We start from the raw sequence: 23,036 nt of genomic DNA on the forward strand, positions 1-23,036 counted from the left end.
CAGTCTCAAATTGAAGAGCTATGATACCACTTGATGGAGGAAACAACAAAACAACCAAAAATACCTAAATATGTAGTAGAAAAAATTATCTCAAACTTGGAAGAATCTGTGAGGAGCAACAACCACAGAAAATGATAGATATATCACAAAAAGAGAACACCAATATTTTTAACATTGACAAACCTTCTAAATGTGAGAAGTAAAAACTCATTGACACAAATAAGTCAATCAAGTTCTACTAAGAACATATATATGTACAAGAGATTTATATTAAAAGCACAAACAAGGACCTACAACTAGCCAATACATCAAAATAATAATGTTGTAAAATATAAAGAACAAAGAAAGAGAAACCTAAAACAGAGCAACATTGTGAAATTGATTTATTTAACCACATACCTCCAATTTACAATCCCATTGGTCAAAATGATAAAACCACATGGTGCAAACTTGTTATCAAAATTTTAATCCAATCCAATTGTGAACGAAGTAAAAACCATAATTATAATGATGTGATTTGCTACCATAATTATAATGATGTGATTTGTTGAATATACCAACAAGTTTTCTCTTTTTTTTTTCTTTTCAAAGACAACAAAAATTAACACTCTTGATCTAGAATATCCATTTTCACTTAGATTAAATGAGACAAAATTAGGGACGTGAACGGGACAGGTAGGCTACAGGTAGTAGATCCCATGTATCCTACCCATTGAATAAATATTTGTCACGTACTAGTACCTATATCCATTGGGTATCCGCATAATTTTTTAATATTTACGGATATCTACGGAAACCCGCGGGTATTTACAAAAAATAAAAATAAATATTTAACAACATATTTTAATCGTAAATTCAAATAGAAAACAATATATAACATTTATAAATTTTAAACAAAGTCCAAATAACCCATTTAAATAGTGTTGAATGATAGTTTACAAATAATTTTTTTTTAAACTAATTGATAAAAAATAACTCATTCAAAATCAATATGTTAATATTTTAATCATGTTTTTTTATTTTTTTAAAATTTAAATTATAGTATAGCGGGTACGGGTATCCTTGGGTATGGATACTATGATACCCGTACACGCCCGTTAACATGCGGGTATTAAAAATACTCGTCCGTTAACATATGGGTATTAAAAATATCCGGATCCGTTACCTGCGGGTATCCATTTACAGTATTCATTTTTTACCCGTTACAGGTTTTATTTGCGGGTACAAATTTTTTTGACATCCTTAGTCAGAATTGGTGTTTATCTATAATGTATAATAAATTATTTTTGTTAAATATAAATATAATTATTAAGATAAAACTTTAATTTCAATTAGAAAATAACTCCAACAGGTCCTACGGAAATCTATGTAAATTCTATTCATTACTTTACCCAAAATTTTGTCAAAAGTTTATACTTGACTTAGCTTAATAACTTTTACCGATAAACTACTAATTTTAATATTAATTAATTTTCAACTTTCAACAAACTTTTAAGCATCTTATGTGGAAAAAAAAAATCTAGTGAAACTTTGAATGACAACAATCTCTTCAACATCTATAACATTAGAATACAAATAACAATATAGCATACTGTTAAAGTTGGTCTGGTACAAAAATAAAAATTCTATCTATTTTGATCCTGTTATCTTATGGGAACAAAAACATGGTAACCTTGCCACTATTTAATATTATTTTTCCGTTTCTTTTATCTACATTATTTAGAATCATAATAAATGATCTTTTCTTTTTATTAAAATGGCTTATAACCTTTTGCTAAGTTGTTTATCTCTCTTTTTTATTAGTTTGAAATTTTGTATATCGATTTATTCTCTCGTAATTAAGGACATAATTGAAAATTAGAGATTATTCTTCGTTTTAAAAAGAGCAAATAAGTTTTTTTTCTTCAAACAGGTAATAAAAAGAAGTAAATAAATCTAAAAATTAACAAAAAAAAAATCATTTGGGAGACATTTTTCAAATTTCAAAAAGCGTTGTACATATTCAAAATTGAAAGTATACCACGTTTATTAGCAAACTTTTATTGTCTTCTTAAAAAAGAAACAGTAGCATACCACGTTTCAGTATAATAGAGGAGATGAGAAAAGAAAGATTAGAAACATCGAACATGAGAAAAAGTGATAATTTTTCCATAAAAGCAAGAAAATCATGTATATAGAATCAAATTATAATCATAAACAAACCGCAACAAATTAAGAATTTGGTGTAAAGAAAATTAGTTGCATGAATAATTCTTTGAAAAATAAAAATTATCACTTTCTCTCTGATCATCATCATAATTTACAGCCAATAATCAAGTCAAGATCATAAACAATGAGCAACAATAAGAAATGGGGGCGTCAAAATACAATAAATTGAAAAAGATTCTTCGTTAAAATGTACCTAATAAACGATTAAAGGAATAGAACATTGAGATTTTGTTGGGAAAGTTAAGAAATAATAACATTGAAAAGTGGAAGCAAAATTAATATCGTCTTCCTCTCTATAGTTAAAAGTATAGGCTCCAATTATTTTCCATGCACCAAATAATAATATTGAGCAAAGTAGGATATATGCAAAAAATAACCAAAATTCCAGTATGGGAAACGCCCAATACAAGGAAAAATTCATAACTTAGTACGTCACAGTAAAAAAACACTATGCAAACAAAAATTTCACTGACATACGTCACATTGTGAAAAAAAAAAAAAACACACAGAAAAAAACTCATTGTTATTCGTGAAAGATAGGCCAAAAATTCAAAACTTTTCTATTATAATTTCTTGGTAATGGATTAAATAATTCAAGAGGTATATCTCTCCCTCTTTTATTTTTTTCTTTATATTCTCATAATCAAGTCCATTTATTTATTATCATCTCACTAGTGCAGAATTTTCATTTTACCTCGCCTTATATGTCTCGGTTGGCTAGAAACCGAAGCATATAATGGCGCGGTGGCATTTTTGCAATTAGAACCAAGTTTTAGGTCTCGGTTCTCCAAATACTCGAAGCCAAAGAGGGGTATAGGCCCCGGTTCGCTCAAAACCGGTGCCAAAGAGGGGTATAGGCCTCGGTCCAGTAGGACCCGAAGCCAAAAAGTGGCTGGAAATCAGGGGTATAGGCCTCGGTCCAAGGAGACCTGGTGCCAAAAGGGGGTCAATGGCTTCAGTTCCTCTAACAACCGAAGCCATAGGGTTTATTTAGGGTTCAAAATTCGCGAACCCTTCTTCCTCCCAACGCCATCGCCTCTGCAATTCCACTATCTCTCTCTCCGCGAGCACGAGCCCTTCCTTCACTTTCCCTTTCTTCCTCCTTCACCGGCCGCATCCCGCGCCACCGCGGATCGCTTTTTCCCTCTGTGCTCCACAATAGGAGCTTTTGTCTGCGGATCCTTCGGAGGACACGGTGGTGGGCATGGTGGTGGTCACTGACACGGGGGTCATGGTGGCGGCGGTGGAAGCGTGTGGAGAGGGTTGAGGTTGGAGAGGCTAAGGCGGTGGAAGAATAAGACGCTGATAATGGCCTGGATGAAATGTTCGTTGGGTTTACTAGTGCCACCGGTCAATTAGTTGAGAGTCACAAGATTTTGGGTGGAGTTTTAGTAATGAGAATATTTCGTTGAGTGATGAACTTATTACTACCGAGTTACCGTCTTTCATTCTTCCAAAGGATTCAATTTTTAAGTCCAAGGGGTTTGTTGCAGGTTTTACTATAGGAGCTTTCTTAGTTATTTGTGTCTTGGTTTTGTTAGCACTGGTTTTGATTCATAGGAAGCGTTTGAGAGAAAGGAAGAGGCAGGAAATGGAAGATTGGGAGTTGGAGTATTGGCCACACAGAATGGTGTACGAGGAAATTGAGGCAGCAACAAAGGGGTTCTTTGAGGAGAATGTGATTGGGGTTGGTGGGAATGGGAAAGTCTACAAGGGTGTTGTAAGAGGAGGGGTGGAGATTGCTGTGAAGCGCATCTCTCATGAAAACGATGGCATGTGAGAATTTCTTGCTGAAGTTTCAAGCCTTGGGAGACTGAAGCAAAGGAATTTGGTGGGATTGAGAGGTTGGTGCAAGAAAGATGTTGGGAGTTTCTTGTTGGTGTATGACTACATGGAAAATGGTAGCCTGCGAAAATTGGTGGCCTGCGAAAATTTGAATTAAAAAAAATATTTATCACCTATGGGCTCGGTCCTAACTGACCCGAGGCAGAAAGTTGTGTATATGGCATCGGTTTCAAAACAACCGAGGCATAAAACTGGGTCTATGACTTCGGGTGATAACCGAGGCCAAAAGGTGCACATTTTGGTCTCGTCCCAATATGCCTCGGTTCCAGACCCGAGGCAAAATGTGGAAAATAACCGGGACAGAAAGCCCTTACTGCACTGGTGTATTCATATACACTTTTTTCTTTTGATATTCCAAGGTCAAGATTTAAGTATTCAAGCTAAATAGAAAATCTTTATAACTTTTATAAAGTTGTCAGTAATTTAATTTATAAATAACTAGTGTTTATATATTTTTATGATAATAAAAAATAATAAAATTATTATTATTGATGTAACTATAAATCAAATATAAAGAATTTTTATAATTTTAGTATAAAATAGTTTTTATTTATTTTGTAGTTAGTTTTATAATTAAACATGGTTAAGTTTTAAAAAAATAGTCATATTGAAATAAACGATTAAAATATAAAAAAAGTTACTTAAAGGATAAAATTAATAAGTTGATAACTACGTAGGAAGAATTGTCTACCTGATATTAATGAATGACTCATCTTTTTGTCCTTCCTAAAACGCATGTAAGACAATATTGCTCTCTTTTTGGTAGGGTATGCCAAAAGACTGAATGCTCAAACAAAGAACGTATCTCACTATTTGTTTTATTTCCTCTATCTAAAACTCATTAATGAGACATCAGTTTTATATACTTACCAGTAGAGATCATGAACCTCTCAACAAGTTACTGAACAATCAAGTTCATTATAGACGTTCACTGAACAGTCCAACCCATCACATACCATTTCTCAGAAACCCAAAATTATGTATTATCCATAAAATTAATAACAATGTGCAATATAATTGATACTATCAAATAATATAATTTATTGATTAATGTTAATTCATAATAATAACAAAATAGAGAATAATAATTTTTTATATAATAAAATTATAGAAATACAACAATGATAACTTGTAAATCACTTATTACCACGAGGGGCCAAATTTCTATTTCCATTGCAAGGAGCTTTCCAAGTATTAAGACTTCAAATTTAGCATGATGTTGCATTTAAACTCAAAACTGAAGGAACTATTCAATGTGGACTTCATCAGGACCTTTTAAAATTATTCTCACTTCATTTTCTTTGAGGTTGGATGCACCATCTAATAATATTATCCACGTGGAGGCCTCCTTTTATTTAAAACTAGGGACTGGAGTGAGCTCAACCACGAAATATGCTAGTATTTTGTGCCTTGATAGCTCCTCATAGTTGACAATTGAAGTTATATTTTGACAACTCAATTGACTACTTCATTATTCACCCATCAACATCGAGTTTATACAAAACCTCATTAAATAGGAGATTAACCTTGATAATGATGTTGTGACTTTAAAAATAATAACACAAATGTATTATCTTCACTTAAACAACAAAAGTTGTCCATTCTATTTGTTTGCAATTCAAACCCTAAAGAACCTAACTCAAAAAATAGATTATATTTATTGAATCAATGTCAAGTTGATGGCTCGATTGATTATAATAATATAAAGTTGTAATAGTTCAAACTTCACTAGTTTAGTTAGGATGTTCATTGAGTTTCACAAAGACACTCTCACATTCATTCAACCACACAAATTGTTAATTTTTCTTAATACATTAGAAATACAAAATTCTTTTGTCTCCCCTTTAAAGGAAATGAGATAAGGAGGATATTCAACTACTGATTTTTTTAATCCCATTAACACTAGTCAAACTTCACATGTTGATTATGATCACATATTTATTTGGATTCACTTTCATTCTTTGTTGTGTGAGCTCGAAACTAAGAATTTTTTCACCTTTACCCTCACAATGTTTCTTCCCAACTTGGGTTTCAAAATCATGTCAATCAATTATTGGTAAGTTACTTCAACGTTCTTTAAATTAAAAGGTATCACCCAATAACAATACATGGTTATTTTCACCTTGAGTGCAGTCTTGTCTTCATCTTCTAAATGTATTCAAAATTGATATATCGAAGGCCTTCATGCATCAATCTTTAGGGGCTCACAACATCCATCAAACTTTCTATGTTTGGCAACATTTATAAATCTTTTGAGTTAGCATTGTTCAAATCAGTAAAATTATTCACATATACCCTTTCTTGTTTGGTTTCTTCATTATTACCACATTTATCAACCAAATTGAATATTTATTTCTTGGATATGGAAGGCAAAATGAGTTTTTTGTTCTTCCATCATAGTTGTTCTCTTTTTCTCTTATCTTCGTTAAACTTTCTTTTCTTTTGTATCACTAATTTTACACATGTAGTCAATTTGTTGCACAAAGAATTTTGATTGATGCTTGGCATGTTGAACATCAATTTGGAAAATAAATGTACATTTATTTAATCAACTAAAAATATTCTTTTTCCAATTAGGTATCCAGATTGATTTTTATCTTGATCATATTTCCATTGAGAATCTCGACTTTCTTCACTTTCCTTATCAAGGCCTTTGTTCTTCAAATATCAAAGAAGGATCAATGTTTAGGATGTGGACTTGATCAAATTAAATGTCAACATATGTGTGACGTTGGCTACACAAACTACCTTTGTAACATTTTTAGCAATATTTGAATCAATCCTTAAATACCAAGCTACTTGTTATGCACATGAAACTCGACCTTCAAGTCAATAGTGAATATTACTACCCCTAGCTTATTTAGTAATTGTCTACCAAACAAAAGATTATACGAGGATGAAGCATTCATAACAACACTTTACCGACATCGTGCTCACCATGCTTTTGTATGTGAAAGTAGTTCTCAATTTGACATATCCCTTAAGCTTAATGTGTTTGTCTAAGAAACAGACCAACACTTAGTCAGAAGACATTAAATGGTTGTGTAGAATTTAAAACCTACAAATGTGTTCCAAAGCATGGATTTGATCAAGCTTACTTGGTCCTCTAACACTCAATAGACATTTGGACCCATCATTACTACTAAGATGATAATTAGATCATCCCCATGTTGAGCCACATCATACATATAAATAATTGAAAACATAATATGTGCTTGTGAGCATTTTCCCTCAGACATAGATAAGGACAAGACTAACATTGCAAATCTCTTGCGACCCAAACCTTTTGATCCTTTGCCAATAAATCCCTTTAAGATACTATTAAATTTTTCTAGAACTAGAATTTCATGGTGTTTGTCACCATATTAGATCTTGTCAGGTTTTACAGAGGGGGTTTCACTAGGGAGAACAACACCAATGAGATCTGAGCCTAACCACATAAGACACTAACACCACTCTCAACCCAAAACCTTAAGGCAATGGGTTTATGGGTCTTTATTCTTATACACCCCCCTCCAGCGGAAGCTGCCCAACCACGAGTACTCCTTTTCTGCCCTTTTCTGTATCGCCGTTATTCTTAACGGGACACGACTCTTGCCAGGAAGACTTTCGATACTAGGACCATACTGGTACTGCACTCGTCTGAGCTGGTATTAACCATCGGCTCTGATACCACTTGTCAGGTTTTACAGAGGGGGTTTCACTGGGGAGAACAACACTAATGAGATCTGAGCCTAACCACATAAGACACTGACACCACTCTCAACCCAAAACCTTAAGGCAATGGGTTTATGGGTCTTTATTCTTATATAGTGCTCTACTTTCTCATTTCTGGTCAATGTGGGACTTAGACTCACACTTGTATTCCTAACAGATCTCAGCTTAAAGGTGCCCCATATCTAATTACTCCTTTTTGTAATGATTCATGAATCCTTCTTTGACTATCTTTCTAATTTGTTTCACCAGTGCATAATATTTTTTCGTGCCATGGCGGTAAGCTTGATAAAATTTGCACCATGCACAATATTTGTATTTGATAATTTTGTTTGCTCATATGAGATAATGAAACAATTTCGTCATATTGACATCCTTCAAAATCTCCCTTTTTGATACATTCAATATAGTATGATCAAAATTTAATGTCAATCACCTAATAGTTTAAGGTTAATATAATTTATTAGGTTGCTTTTGGTTGTGAGTCTCCCTTTTATTAGGATTCCATTCACGTTGATGGTCACACGTAGAAGCTTCTATTGTACTAGCATGTTTGATTTGATTGTTGACCCTGTTGTGATCTATGTTATGTTCATAATTTGTTGTAAGAGAGAGGTGTCACTATCTTTCTCTTGCTCAGTTATGTTAAGTTAATTTGTCGTCATTTTTTATAGCATGTGGAGGTAGGATAAGTTTTTGTGTTCTTGAGGGTGAGTGTCAAAATGTTCTTCTCATATCTTAGAACTAGGCTAAAGCACTCTAGTGTATTTGTCTTTATCCTTATAGTTCAAAAGTTATTTATTTAGAAAATGTCTCTCCTATTTTTCATTTAGTTGTTTCTTAATATATCACATAATCAAATTGTTTTATATATTATCATTCTAATACCATATACTCTTTCCAATTATCACGAGGCCAATATCTAAAAATTCCAATTGAATATGACGAGGCTCCATAATGTTTAGAAAGTGAAGTGTTAGGTTCATAGATAACACCCTTTGACCAATTCAAAAGGATGAAAAAGATTTCAACAAAAAATCATGCTAAACAAGTTTGAAATTTGTCGACTAGTTAACCAAATAAATTATTGTAAATTGGTCACAACCCACTTGGAATACACAATCCTCCATATGGTTAGACAAAGAGACTAACATTTTAAATACATAAATCAATCGTTACTAATAAAAAGAATAGGTTAAATATATTTTGAGTGCTTAAACTATAACGCAAAACTAATTTCATTCTTATCTAAAACTTTTATATAGTTTGGTTCTCAAACTTCAGAAATGAATGGTTGTAATCTTTATCACCAATTTCACTAAAGATTTGTTGATGTGACAAGCAATGTTGTCACATATTTGTGTGTCCACGTGTTGATATGTGTGTGTTCACATCAGCACGTGAGCACACATGACAACGTTGCCACATTGACAAATCTTTAATGTTTTTTGTCACAATGACTATAACCATTCATTAATAAAATTTGGAGATGAAAATAATTCAAAGTTTAAGATATGAGCGAAATACAATTTCACATGAAAATTAAATAACTAAAAATATATTTAACCTTTTAAAAGAACTATAAATATTTTACTTTTTAATATATATAAAAAATAACCTGTCTTATATTTTTTTGAAATAACTATCAAAATTTAAATATCATAAATAATAGTTAAGGATCAAATAAAATAATTAGTAATGTACATATTAAAATATAAAATAATAAAAATTATTACAAAAATTAAATTTAAATTCAATAAATGAAATAAAATTATATATATATATATATATATATATATATATATATATATATATATATATATAATAGATATATGTTTACCACTTAACTGTAAAATAGTGTATTAGTACAAATTTTTTGTTAGTTGATTATAAAATAACTTTTAATATTATATTATTCTTTGATTGAAGTGCAACTAAAATCATCTAACTGGCTGCTTCGTGAAGACATAAAAGATGTCAAAATATTGACCCTATAATTGTTCTTCGAAGAGCCATGACTTCGTAATCTTACTTTATATTTTGCATAGTAAAAATTATGAAATAGAAATAGCAAAATTAAATGAAATAAAATCATAATAAAAAAATTAATAGAATTTTTTATTCAAAATATAATTTATTTATTGCTCTCTTTTTTCCTTTTTTTTATCCTGTATCAAAATATAAATAACGCTAAATTTTAAATTTAAAGACATTTTTTCATAGAAATAGTTCATGAAAAATGTAACGGTACTTTGTACATAGAAACTAGGGATGACAACACTTTTTTTAGTTTTTTATTTTTTATTTTTTTTTATTTTTATGATAAAATTTTCAATATTCAACAAATTTGGAAATATTAACAATTTTACAAAATTACGTAAAGACTCTAGAGAGTTTGATGATAAATTGATAATTATATTTTCATTATATTCATATTCGTATTTTGACATACACAGTGTATTCTTCAAATTTTAACACATTCAAAACTAGATAATATTTGTCTTTTCCATTCATATAAGAATTTGAAACGTCATGCAAGAGTCTAGAAGGAAAGTAATCGATATACACAAGTGCAAGTGTTTTTTTTATACGGGTCAGCCTGCGACCCACGCAGGCTATGCAGGTCAGGCTTTAACGGGTCTACAGTTCAATATCTCAGCACGCCTCGCACATTTTTGGCGGGCCTGTGGGTCGGCCTGCCAAGCCAAGTCCTTATTGTCACCCCTAGTAGAAACACTTAAATTGTATAACAATATAAAAGAAATAATATATATATATATATATATATATATATATATATATATATATATATATATATATATATATATATATATATAAAAGTTAAGAAACATACTTCTTAAGTTGGAGAGTGATTTTTCTTTACTGTGTAATAGTTTTTTGGATTGACGACGGGTTCCTTTGAGTCTTAAAGAGAGATGGCGTCGATGCTTACACATTTTTGTAAGCATATGGCGTTTAAAGTTCCTCGGGTATTTTTATGAAAGTAATCATTTTTGCTCATAAGTTAGCTGATATAACTTTGATTTATAAAGATCAATATAAGTGGTTTAATGCTTTACCTATTGGTATTTATTTAGATTTTTTTTCATAATAAGTATAATTTGTTTCGTGAATTGTAATTTTTAGTATGGGATTGTTGTGGTCCCCCATGTTTTGTATTTATTTTTTATTTGTTTTAATACATTTTCATGTGATGCTAAATGATTGATGGGTTTTGAATTGTTCGCATAACTGAATTATCAAAGTTAAAAGAAAATATAATAAAATTGTAAATATTTACATTTTTAGTTTTATTCTATGTTCTTATAAGAAATAAACTATTTGTTACAACTTTTTCAATTTATATTTCTACATTACATATGTAGAATATATATATATATATATATATATATATATATATATATATATATATATATATATATATATATATATATATATATATATATATATATATATATATATATATATATATATATATATATATATATATATAAAATATGTGTACAATATTTTTGCTAGTCAAATCAAAATTATCTAACATTAATTATGAAACATATATATCTTTCTTTTCAATTATAAAAAGTTAAATATGATTTTAGTTCTTTATTTTTTTATGTAAAATTGGATTTCACCTATGTCCCAAATTTTGGATCATTTTCATCCCCATACTTTATTAGTAAATTGATATAGTCCTCATGACTAAATAATATTAAAGATTTACTGATATGACAATCATTATTGTCACATGTGTGTCAAAGTGGTAACATGAATATACAAGTGTCAACACGTGAATATATCGAACGTTGTTGTCACATCAACAAATGTTTAACGTGGTTTAGTAACAAAAACTATATCTATTTATTTTTAAAATTTGGATATCAAACTATATTAAAGTTTGAGATATAAACAAAATCTATTTTCATGTTATAGTTTAGAAATTAAAAACACATTTAACCCTAAATACTTCATCCATAACCAACCATTAAAGTCAATAGTATAAAAGTTAAACCTACCATTAAGATCAATATGATATGATAAGAATATAAAAGTAGTTAAAATATTTATAGAAAAAATATCTGCTTAGTTTCTTAAGTTGTTTCTTTATATATCACATTAATTGAGATCGAGATTATTTATATGTTATCATTCCAATATCATATATCCTTCCCAGTTGCAACATGTCAATATCGAAGCATTCCAATCAAATTGTATGGGCTCGATAATTTTTAGAAAGCGTTTAATTGTTAGGTTCATCGAAAACCCTTTAACATATCTAGGAGAAAAAAAATACCTCAACCAAAAGAAATAGTGTTAAATAAACTTAAAATACTTGATCTATTACTTAACCAAACAAATTATCGTAAATTAGTTACAACTCGCCACAATCTCTAATATTATACTGAATGACCCATCGTCGGACCATCGGTCAGGCGAACCAAGGACAAGCGGTCGCAGACCGTCCGCTACAGGCAGACCTTTCCTTGGGACATTGAGGTGACAATCTCTCCGAAGTGCTTTAAGGGAGCTCACGACCAAACACCATCTGCGTTCATTTCTATTTGAACTTTGTCTCCACCTCTTTGGAGACATCTTCATCTGAAAAGACATCCGACAGGACGCACGGCTCGCCGGTCGGGCGGTCACACCAAAACTAGACCAGTAAGTTAAAAGTGAATTAAAGTAAAGCAAGTCAGTAATCAAGTTAAAAAGCAATTGGGCCATGATTAAGAAACCTTAATCACAGACCCATACCAAAAACTAGAAATAGAGGCCTAAGGTAAGTTGGTAAGGATCTTTAACTCGCATTTATTACAGCATTTATTGCTATCTCCCGATCGAACTTGAACTGACTCAAGTATCGAAACCTTTTAGACTAGTACCCTGATCGCCCGATCTACCGAGCGGGAGAACAAAAGACATTGAACATGATAAAGAATTGAACAAGCTAGTGGAAAAGAACGTGAAACAAAAAGATTTAAGGATTATTCGAGTGTTGGAAATATGTACTTGACCCCTATACCCGAAACAAATATTAAGATAATTAGTCAAAGAGACTCGATTAGTAAATACATAAATGAATTACTACTAATAAAAAGAATAGATATTTCATCATCCATGACAAATAGTTAAAGTCGAAAGTAAAAAAAAACAAATCATAATGTAAACCAAACATTAAGATAAATATTATGGGAGTATAGAAGTAATATTTCACAATTTAAATTTGATTAGTCACGCTTGTAATATGAAGCAAACCATATTAAAAAAGATAAGTCGATAGCCACCACCAATAAAATTCATGCATACTTTCCTTCATCATTACACATTACACAATCATATGACGCATTTTGATCCCATGAAACAATTTCACAATGATAAGTTTTTTTTTTTTTTTATCTGTAAGAATTGAAGATAGATTCATGCAGTTCCACCGTGGTAGGATAAATTGGAACAAATACCAATATATCCATTGACGTACACTCTTGTGAATATGAAAAACTAAAACACTACAATGACATTGAACCTACCATACACGTCAAACAATTTTATTCATCTTCTTATAATGAACTATTAGGGAAGTTTAGACTATAGCTGCCTATATGAGATACATGTAGGGGGAGAAAAATAATATTTGAAGAAAATCTATAAGTGATGCTTCATGTTTATTTGTAACTAGATTTATGAGTGTTAGTTTAAGTCTCAAATTTATTAGAAATGAAATATTTGAATACCAAAGATAATTCATAAATTTATTTTTTTTATTTAAGTTGTCCGTAAAATCATACACACTTTATTATTTTTCAATAAAAATTTTGATATAAAGATTCGTCTAAGTCGATGATAAATCTTCGACTTTTACATCACATATAAATTTTTTGAGAAATAATTTATCAGAAGAAAAATATCAATAAGATATGAATCAAATCAATATAAAAGATGAATACCATCTTCGACCTAAAACTTCAACATAATAGATCTGAGTTTTCTTATAGACACGATACTTAACTTTTCATCTTATCTTAATTACTTAAACTGAATTGAATTTAGTAATAGGAGTGAAGAATACATTTACGAGGAGGATAATATTGGGTGAGATCTGACACGAACACATGCATTCACTTTCCCACCACCATGCTAAAGAGAGTTAAAAGGATGTCATCAATTCAACTCCTCAGAGTCAGGACAACAGTGACGAATTCCAAACTTCCATTTCCAGTAAAAGTGGGGGGAAAGTGTTTCTACTCGTGTTGGATCTTACAATGGCCACTCGAAAGCTCCCAACATTTTTTCTTCAGCTTTTCGATACTTACATGCTTTGCGTTGGGATTCTAAATTCACCTGTTCCTTTAAAATATTTTACCCAAAATAACAGTAAGTAAAATTATTTTATTCAAAATTAAAAATATGTAACATATAATATCACCACTATTAATATATAAGGACAATAGTTAAGACTACTATTATTTTGACACTCAATAAATTCTTTTACATATTTTATATCTATTATTTTATCTTCCAATTTCGTTCCTTTTTATAAATATAAAAGTTAACTTATTTTAATGATTAAAACATTCCTAAAAATAGATTATTAATCTGCATAAAATAATATTTTTTAATATTTAAATGCCTAAATGGAGAAAGGAAGCCTATCATCCACCTTTGCTCTATATATATCCATCCATCTTCAGAGGAAAGTTGCCATTCAACATATTAGGAATCAAACTTACATATATCTGTTTGAAGCATATTTATTTATAGATAAGCTAAGTGTTGTAAGTTGTGGAGTAGCTGGCCAAATGTCTAGGATTATCAAGCAATAATGACTTAGATATATATATATATATATATATATATATATATATATATATATATATATATATATATATATATATATATAACATTTGTTAAACAGATAGTAATTAGTTTATGGTATAAATAAAATTAATTAGTGCTTGGTGTTAAGGTTTGACATTCGAACATTATGAATATATATCATCATAATTATAAACACGTATCTCTTTAACTATTTTTAATTTATTTTCTATTACACAATTTATTTTTTTAATGAATAAAAATAAATATTTATTTAATACAATTGGTACTTACAACTTTTTCACTTGAAATTAATTGCATAAATTTCCCCTTAAAACATACATAATATCACAGAATATTTTAATTCTTCTTACAAAATTAATTTTTTAAACTTATCATTTTAGTATAATAAAAGTACAGATAGATAGGAACATAATTTTGAACTAAAATACTTCGTACTAATTAAATTGTCACACAAAAAATGTTATCTTTGAAACGTTAGTTGATAAGCGAGACGACCTCTTTTTACTCAATAATAACAAGAAAAGATCTTATTGAAAGATAACTATTTATTTTACATAATTAAAAACTATAACAAGTGACTACCATTTAATGTATAAATTACATTATAAATAAAAGTTATAATAAATATCTTTAAATACATAATCATCTTTTAGATTTACAATGAATAATTCAAATTAGGGATGGTAATTCGGGCAAGCCAACCTGCTTGGCCTGCACAAGAAAAACGTGGGGTGGGCTAGAATGTTGAACCTACTGGCCCACAATGGTCCGCTCTGCATAGGTTTACAGCCCGCGCGGGTTAAAGACGAGGCAGGGCAGACTGAGCCATTCACAAAATTATATTTTTTTAGTTCTCACATCATTCATCATGTTGTTTCTTTAAGTTCCTTTTATTTTTATTTTTACATTATTATTATGTTTATGTATAATCATTGTATATAAGATAATGATTTTAGTTCTTGAATATGGAATATCTTTTTATGTATTTTTAGATACATGTCTTGTAAGGTGACATGTTGCTATTGTACTTTAGCTATAATCTTCGTTGTTATTTTTCTTATCTTTGATTAGGTAAACTAATTGGAATTATTTTGATAAAAAATGAATATCAATTATTATGAAAAAATATAAAAAGTTTTTATTTTCCTCAACACAAAAAAAAAACGCTCATCATAAATGCGAGCCAGTCCACGGGGCGAGGCGGGCCAGAAAAGTGAACCCGATATTAAATTGCAGGGCGGGCCAACCCGACCCGCATTTTGTGGGCCAAAATGCAGGATGGGTCAAAACAGGTCGGGCTGGCCCGCTTTACCATCCCTAATTAAAATTTATATATAATTTTTTTAAAATGTTACAATCGTGTTTATCAAATGTATCCATAAAAATAAATGGGCAGCCCTTAAAATTAGTAAGACTTTGTTTTTTCACAAATTTGTTTAGAAGGATATATTTGAGGGAGAATTAGTGGTATTGTTTTTTTTAAGGACAGAGAAGTGAAAGTGAAGATATTTGAAAAAATAAATTGTTAAAGTTTGTGATATGATCCTATCAAAGAAAAATTATAATCGTTTCTAAATTTGAATTCGTAAGAGGCACAACAAAATATTAAATCAAATATGAAAGCGGAATAAACCAAGGATGAGAGACGCCACAATCTAGCAGATTGATAAGTCAAGTGAAAATTCGCGACAAAGATGTTAATCTTTAATAATAATCAGCATTTTAATCCAAGAACCAAGAATCATCTCTCAAAGAATGCAAATGCATATAATATGACTCAAAACCTCTATATATAGCCACATAAGTTTAAGAAAACCTAGAAACCCTAAAAGAAAGCCAAAAACTCAAAAACATAGAAACATAAAGCAATTTCTTTGAGAAAGTCCAAAGATATTGGTACCAAAATAACTTGAAAATTAAAAACATAAACTAATTGTTCGCCTGGCGGACTTATTCTATGTGTTTTAAGTCATGATCATCATGTCTTCATGTCCTTTGAATTGCAAAGGCTCATCCAAAGTTCTTCTTGTATTGAACCAGTAGATAGTCCTATATTATACCCTCCTTCTCAAATTCATACCACTTGAAGATTCCTTCTCCTTTGTACTGGATCAGGAGATAGACCTTTATCATACACTCATTCTTGAAGAGAATTTGTCCTCCAATTCGTACCACTTAAAGTTCAAGAGATAGTCCTCTATCATACCATCCTTCTTGAAAAAGAATTTGTCCTCAAATTTGTACCATTTGAAGATTCCTTATCATTCTCCCCTATTTTGAGAGAATTTGACTCGAATTCTAGAACATCTTACGCACAAATACAAACATAAATCAAAGACATAAATCTAAAATAATCAAAAAATATAAATTCTACTAAAATGATATTTGGATCCTAGAAGATGTTAATCTCTTATTATAAAAGGTTTGGAGGTATGCCTCCAGGCTCAAATACCGACCTGTGAAACTCATCAAACAATTTTATATTAAATATGAAATGCTTAAAGAAAATCAAAAGCCAAAGTAAACAATCAAATTATAACTATGACTTTGATTATCTGTAAGTTGCTTAGAAATGGTCAAACAAGCTAACTCGTGCATATAATTCTAAGCTTGTTTCATACTAAAAGAATGACTTTGAATATCCAAATGAATTAACATAAAAGTAGGGGTGACAATACGGGACGATCCAGGCAGGCTCACCCGTAGTGAAACGTGTGGGGTGGGCTTAGATCCTAAGCCCACTGGCTTGCAATCAATCTCCACATTTGAAACCTTTTTTTTTCAACATAAAGTAACCTCACTTAGCTTATTTCCTTTGTTCTCATTCATCTTTCTCGTAGTCGTAGAGCCTTTTTCTTTCTTCTTTCACTTGCATCCCCCACCACCAAAGAGAGTTTCTCTTCTCGATGAGTCTCTTCTTTCTTTCTCTTTCTATCTCTCGATCTAGGTTTCTCTCTTTTTATCATTTTATTGGCGATTTGTTCAACTGGGTGTTTACTAAATTGCTTTTGGGTGATTTGACTTCATTACCTGAAAAATCATTTAGGGCTTTAAGATTCTATTTGATTTGTTATTTTTAGTGGAAGTGGTGCAAAAGATTTTTTTTAGGTGAGTTTGGTGTTGATGTGCAATTTATTGTACTTGGTTTTTTGTTTCTACCATAGATAGTGGATATTTTTTGTTCACTATTGATCAAGCAAGAATCTTAAGGAAATTTTTTTATGTTCTTTTTTTATGTTTGTGATGAGGAAAGTGCTTTACTTTCTCAGCTGTGTACATAAATGAGATTTCATTGTTTAGAATCTGACTCTTCTTTTTCATCTCGCACTCAGCCTTTTCACATCCACCAAAAATAAATTGACATTACAAGTTTTTTCCCCTTTTGCAAACTTCCCACAACTGTTGTTGAAAATGGATGTACTTTTAGAACCTAATACACAATCATCAGTGCATTGCAATCAAGAAAAATCAAGAGTTTAAAGAATAACCAATAAAGAAAGAAATAAAAAAATAAAGGAACTTTGGCCTCGGTGTGAAGTTTGGAAGGTGTGGAGTTAAAGGAGAATGTAACATAGAAAGAAGGGTCTGCATTTTGCCAAAGTGATGCGAGTCAGCCCGCAAGCTTGTAGGCCATGAAGGATGCAGGGCGGGCCATCATATTGAGCCCACTTTTACAAGCGAGGTGGGCCATCCCGGTTCACATTTTTTGGGCCAAGTGTTGGGCAGGCTTAAATGGGTCGGGTCAACCTACATTGCCACCCTACATACAAGCTAACAGGTTATCAAATACAAGTTCTTTGAGTTTAGAGTTTATGTCTTCCTTTTCTGTCATCATGTCTTCCTTCCATTGTTGATGTCATTGTTCATTGATAAACAAATCTTCCCTACACAACAAAACAAAAAGAGGTCAGTTAGTATTTTCTTTTAATGACAAATCAGGATGTTATCTTCTTTCTTTCTCTTTTTCTCTCTTTTCTTTCCCTTCTTTCTTTCTCTTTTCTCTCTTTTTCTTCTTTCTCTTCTCTCTATTTCCTTTCTTTCCTTTCTTTCTTTATTTTCTTTCTCTTCTCTCGCTCTCTTTTCCTTCTTTTATTTCTCTGTATTTTCTCTTTCTTCCATTTCTATAAGTGTTTCTTTCTCTTATGCTCCTTTAAGCTTTTGTTCTTTTCTTCTTTTCAACACATCTAATTTTTGCAATGTCCTTTCTTCTTCCTTGTTCAAATATAGAATGTAGTTTTTTAGGTCTTCATTAGTCATGGGACTTGCATTCTAATTAGGACACTAATGAGTTTCATGTCCATAGCCTTCATATTTCGAACATTTTATAGCACTTGATTTAACCCTTTGGCAAAATATTTTTGCCATGCTTGTGCTTCCTTTTAATACTAGCAATTTTGCCATTCAACTTTACAATTATGGACTCCAAGAGATTGACATTTTCCACCAAGGCCTCACGAACATATAAATTCCAGAAGGATGCCTCTGTGGGAACATGTTGCATTGTTCAATATTGATAAATCCTACAAGAGGTTAGAAATACAAAATAACAAAATATATTTAGATCCTCACCGCTCGTCTAAGTGTTTCACTCAAAAGGCCACGCGTGCATCACACTTATAGTTTTTCTTTTCTTAAATGAACTCTCTTGTGTTTTACCACTCAAATTCCCTTTAGTACTTAGCAAAGAAATGAAATAGTGTAAGCAAAAAGTGAACAAACAATGCGAAAAATGTTACTAGATCTAAACTTGAGTCAAGAGGTCAAAGAAAATACAAAACTTTAAGGAATTTTAAAAGATGCAAAACAATAAAATTAGAAAATAATAAGACTACCAAAAGGAGTTAAAGGAGACAACACGGAAACTCAACGAAGAAGATTGATTGCAATTCAATAGATCAATAAACCACAAAAAATAAATTGTAGCAAAAATTTGTATTGAACTCTTTTCTTCTTTTTTTCGCTCTTTGATCCTTACTTTTCTTTTATTTTTATTTCATTATATATTTGTTTCTTTTACTTGGATACACTATTCCTTTTTTTTCTTTTCAATTTTGCAACACAACACACAAACAAATAAAACTAAACATGTTGCCTTCAAGCCCCAAAACTTATGTAAATATATGTAATTGCACTTGGAAACGGTTAATTGAGACTATAACTAACAGAAAAACACAAAAACAAATAATTTTCATGAATTAAAATGTAGAAATACACAATTTAAATGAAGAACATGAAAAACACGATAAATCAAAAACTCAACGAAATTAGATAAAACCTTAGGGGTTTTACTCCTTACAAAAGTCTAATAATAATGAACCAAACAAAATTTCAAAACAAGGCACATAACACAGACATTAAAAAAATTAGGCTTTTTTTTTCATATGACAAAAAGATAAGATAAAAAAGGGAATTCAAACTAGAACCTTGTTCTAATACTACATGGTATGATCCTATCTAGAAAAGAGTATGATCATTTCTGAATTTAATCCTCAATAGGCACAACAAAATATTCTAGAAGAATGTGGAATAAGATAGGGATAGGGGACGCCACAATCTGGGAAATTGGTAAGTCAAGTAAAGATCACTACAAAAATGTTAATCTTTGATAAGAATTAGAATTTTAATCCAATAACTAAGAGAATTCTCTCTCAAAGAATGTAAATGTAAATAATATGACTCAAAAATTTCTACATCAACTTTTGGTACATCTATATATAGGCACATAAGTTTAAGAAAACCTAGAAACCGTAAAAGAAAGCCCAAAGCCCAAAAACATAGAAACATAAACTAATTTCTAGGAGAAAGCCCAAAGGTATTAGGTCCAAAATAACATGAAAATTAAAAACAGAAACGAACTGTTTGCCCAACAAACTTACAAAAATAAAACAAATTACAGCCACTTTAAATGCTTAAAATTTATTCTATAATTGTGTTTCAAGCCATGATCTTAATGTCTTCATGTCTTTTGAATTGCAAAGGCTCCTTCTCAAGTCCTTCTTGTATTGAATCAGGAGATAGTCATCTATCATATCCTCCTTCTTAAAGAGAATTTGTCCTCAAATTTATACCACTTGAAGATTCCTTCTCCTTTGTATTGGATCGGGAGATAAACCTTTATCATGCCCTCTTTCTTGAGGAGAATTTGTCCTCAAATTCCTATTACTTAAAGTTTAGGAGATAGTATTCTGTCATACCCTCCTTCTTAAAGAGAATTTGTCCTCAAATTTGTACTACTTCAAGATTCCTTATTAGTTTGTGAATGAGGTGATGAATGTGATAGATAAAAAAAATATTTTAATGGATTAAAATATAAGATTAAAATGTTTTCCTTATGATTAAAATAAATATAAAATAAAATTTATTTAGTTAAAATTAATTTAAAATAAAGTGAATGTTTAGTATTTTAATAAAAAATATAATAGGTGTAATTAATTTGAAAATAAAATGTCATTGGTTGAGAATAATTTAAGTTAAATATTAAAATTAAAATAATTTTAATTAATTTGCATGCATGCATCCTACCCTTTTATACTAATCTCTAACATTTCTTCTCTTGCAAATTGTTGCAAATTATTGGAATCAAGCACAAATGCCTCCCGCTTATCCATGCTCGTAAACAGTAAATTTGTAGAAGCAAATACAACCTAAATAAATAAAAAGAGAACAAGTATTTGACGAGGACAGGGAAAATTTACATACTACTAACTTATGCTATAAGTTAAATCAGTTGTTATTATCCTTTTTTTTTATATTTAAATCTCTTTTTTCTAGCATTTCTATTAGCTAAAATTAGAGATGTTCATTTGATGTTGAGCATGTCTATTAGCTGAAATTAAAGATGTTAATTTATCAATGGTTTTTGGGTTAGTTTAATCTATTTTTAAATAAGTTCTTCTTTTATTGGCCTATTAAATGAATGGGTCAAAAAAGCCTCAACTTCCAAAATGTCATCTTAAAGTGGTTATGATCGTGGTCAAAGTGAGTTTGATTTCAATATATCACTTTAGTTAGCTTCTAAATATTTTTTATAATAGCACGAGTCTTTAAAATATATTAAATTTTAAGTTGATCCTCGACTATTTTGACATTATTTATATATTGATTCTTATTTAATCTTTACTATTTGCAACTCAACGGGAAAGTTAGGGTCGAACCTAACTAACTTATCCAACTAGGCCAAACAAACCCAACCTAGGTTTGGCCAGATTTAACATTGTCTGACATGGGTCCGAATTTTTTCAAGCTTGTTTCCACTTGAATTAGTATGGTATGGTCTAAACATGGCTTGCCATATACTCGACATGGGTCCAAATCAACTCAACCTAATGTTAACCTGGCTCAACTTGACTTGATGTGGCCGACTAGACTCAGCCAAAGGGTCAATTTGACTTGACTCAACAAAAGGTGAGTCCAACTCAACTTGACTTAAATGGGCCGAATCTACTCAGTATTATGCGAGCCACTAGGCTTGACCCAACAACGACCTGAGTGATTCAATCTGATGTGGCCAAACTCTAATCGGCCTAACATGAACATAACTCCATTTAATTTGACAATGTCCTGAAAAACCTAGGCCCAATGAGAGGCTCAATCAATTTGATTAGAGGTGGGCTAAAGCCTGACTCAACTTAGCATGAGGTGGACCTAACTCAACTTGACTTAGTTAAATGTGGGCTTGACATGACATGATCAGAGGTAGGGTTGACATGACTCGACCAAAAATGAGCCTGACTTTACTTTGCATGAGGTGGATCTAACTCAATCTAGCTCGAGGTAGATCTAACTCGATCCAATTCGAGATGAATATGACTCGATCCAGCTCGAGGTTGAACTTAACTTGACTTGATCGAGTTAGGCCCAACCCAACTTGGTTAAAGGTGAGCTTAACTTGACTTGGCCAAGGTGAACCTAACTTGATTATACCTGGGGTGGGTCGGACTCTACTAAGCCAAAAGGTGGGGTTGAACCGATTTAGCCCGAGGTGGGGTCAAATCGATTCAGTCCAAGGTGAAGCCAAACCATTTATACTCCAGGTTGGTCTGACCTAACTTGGCTCGAGGTAGGCCTGACTCAACTCATCTCGATGTAGGCTCGAGGTGGTCCCAAGTCGACTTAACTAAAGGTGGGCCTGACTCTATACAACTCAATATGGCTTTGGCACGACTCAGCCAGACATATGTCTAACTTGATTTGAGTCAACTCGACCCAACGTGAACCCGACTTGCCTCAGCTCAAGGTGGGCCTGACTCGACTTGGTTGGAGGTGTGCCCAACTCAATTGTGCTAGAAGTGGACCCAAATTGACTTGGGTGGAGATATACCTGACTAAACAAAGCCTAAGGTGAACGCATAGCTTGACATGGGCTTAATGTGGCTTAGCTTGACTCAATCCAACTCTATTTTGCTTAATGTGGA

At 31.2% G+C, this 23,036-nt stretch overlaps 1 pseudogene; it reads left to right on the forward strand.

Moving 5' to 3' along the window:
• Positions 1-3,412: 3,412 nt before the first annotated feature.
• LOC146883885 (L-type lectin-domain containing receptor kinase VII.1 pseudogene) lies at positions 3,413-4,150 on the forward strand (annotated as a pseudogene).
• The last annotated feature ends 18,886 nt before the right edge of the window (positions 4,151-23,036 follow it).

This window comes from Vigna unguiculata, chromosome 9, assembly GCF_037176805.1.
Source record: "Vigna unguiculata cultivar grain cowpea cultivar isolate G323 ecotype 2 chromosome 9, ASM3717680v1, whole genome shotgun sequence".
NCBI lineage: Eukaryota > Viridiplantae > Streptophyta > Magnoliopsida > Fabales > Fabaceae > Vigna > Vigna unguiculata.